This window comes from Capsaspora owczarzaki (assembly GCF_000151315.2).
Source record: "Capsaspora owczarzaki ATCC 30864 unplaced genomic scaffold supercont2.81, whole genome shotgun sequence".
Taxonomy (NCBI): Eukaryota; class Filasterea; order Ministeriida; family Capsasporidae; genus Capsaspora; species Capsaspora owczarzaki.
In genome coordinates this window covers 2,877-4,912 of record NW_011887372.1, presented here as the reverse complement: position 1 = coordinate 4,912, position 2,036 = coordinate 2,877, and the positions used below count along the sequence as shown (strand labels likewise).

The 2,036-nt window shown below is 56.4% G+C and overlaps 1 pseudogene across 1 annotated transcript; it reads left to right on the top strand.

Moving 5' to 3' along the window:
• Window positions 1–970: 970 nt before the first annotated feature.
• On the top strand, window positions 971–2,028 carry CAOG_08377 (hypothetical protein; annotated as a pseudogene; the record flags this gene model as incomplete). Its single annotated transcript has 4 exons — window positions 971–1,096; window positions 1,201–1,260; window positions 1,372–1,535; window positions 1,691–2,028.
• Window positions 2,029–2,036: the final 8 nt, after the last annotated feature.

The window sequence follows — 2,036 nt, the reverse complement described above, 5'->3', positions numbered from 1 at the left end:
TGTTGCCGGCGTTGCTGCGAAGGGCAGCCCAGTCAACTCGTTGTACTACCTGATTGACGACACACACGTCAATCCTCGTGCTGTCTGGGAGGCCATGGGCTCGCCCACCTATCCCACTCCCGCTCAAATTGTGGCCCTGCACGAGGCGAGCACCCTGCATGCCCAGCAGCTCCCTTACTCGGTTGTTGGCTCTGACATTACCTTCACCTTCAACCTTGTCCCGTACTCGACCGTTGCTGTGTTTATTCCGCTGCAGTTCTACTAGAGCCGGAGCTTTGGAAAACGCTCACAACGTGAGCAACAAATACAAATCCGTCGTTGCTCCGCCATTGTTTGTTCTTTTGCTTGACTGTCGTTGCAGTTCACGGCGCTGATTGCACGGCCAAGAGAATAGCGAATGAAAGAAAAAAAAAGAGTGTCGGCCCCTCATGCCACAACTTGATTTGTGGCGGGCGCCTGATGCGCTGTGTGCGGCTGGTCGACCTGCACATTAGAGCGACACTATGATCAAGAGCGATTCAAATGAGTAACGTGACATTGGGGAAGAGTTGGTGGGAGCTTGCCTTTGAAGACAAAACGAAACACCAACCGAAAGAAAAAGCGAACACGTCCACGAACATCAACTGTGTCTCAACATGTCGAGTCATCGTCGTCATGATGAAGCTGGACAAACGAAACAAACACACCATTGACACGTTGACGCCATGACTTCCAAAAATACCACTTGAACAGGTTCAGTTGCCGTTTCACCTTCATACCGTACGCTTGTCTTGAACACGATGCTGAGTGCTCGTCTTGCGCTCATCAAAGTAGCATTCCGCGGTGCTGCTTCATGTACTACCACGACTCTTGCGCCGAAACGTCTGCATGGTAAGGTTCTTGATCTTGTTTCCGTCCACCGGCGTCCCTTCCCACTTCCCTGCGCTGTTGGTCAATGAGAGCCAACGCGCGGGGTCGTTGTGTGGGGTGCATGCGCGCCAACGTTCGGCCAAATGTTGTTTCTCGCTTCCGTGCTGAGTTTGGCCTCATTACCGGGCATCAGGGCCCCTGGACTCGCGCTCCGCCCCTTGCCTACAATGCCAACTCTATCACCTGCGTACTAGCAGCTGGTGACTGGCGTCCGTCGTCTCTTTCGGCTTGAAGACTTGTCTCGGCTGCGATGGTTTTAACCCAATTAAGCGATCTCAACTCCTCATTCAGAACGGAGAGGTAGACGTCGCCGTTCATGCGGTCGCCGAGCTCGGAGAAGAAGGAGATGCCGTAACGCGAAATCGCTCCCCACACATTGATGTGCCCAGTCCTCTTTTTCTGTGTTCCAGCGCCTTCCCACCAAAGCCCGAACACACACGCCCAACGTCAGCGAATCAACAGCCCAACGCCAACCCAGAAATGACTGGCCCGCCCAAGACTTCTGGGACTGGTCCAGGCCAACCCGCCATCGCGTCAGCGTTAGCGGCGGCCGCCCAACATCAACAACGCGCCAGCAGGACTGCGTCCCCAAGCAGCCAAGTGGACATGACGTCCAATGACCCCGTGTCCGTCCTCCCCACCGCGACATCCGGTGGCAACGCCGGCCTCAACCTCAACCTCAACCTCATCCTCCTCCTCCTCCTCCTCCTCCACTGCCTCCTCTTCCTCATCTGCCGCAACCACCACTGCGACCAGCGCCCGCAACCACCACTGCGACCAGCGCCCGGACTAGCCTCGGCGCCAGCGCCAGCAGCAGCGGCAAAGGCCCCTCCACCAGCTACAGGAACGCTGTCGCAGCCAACACCGGAAACGATCCTGACACCGACACCGAAGCCGAAACTGCCCCGCTGTCCTTTGAAGAAGCCCGGAAGCTCTTTGAAGACGCAGGCAGCCCAACACTGACCATCCCCCAACTCCCCGTCAACAAATGGAACGAAGCAACCGTCTACATCGTCAGGAACTACCACCATGTCTTCCACACGCACGCCAAGCTGTTCTCTGCGAGCTTCACATCTCAGGATGCGTACCGCAAAGCCCTGCAAGAGGGCGTCAAACTAGGCAGCTAC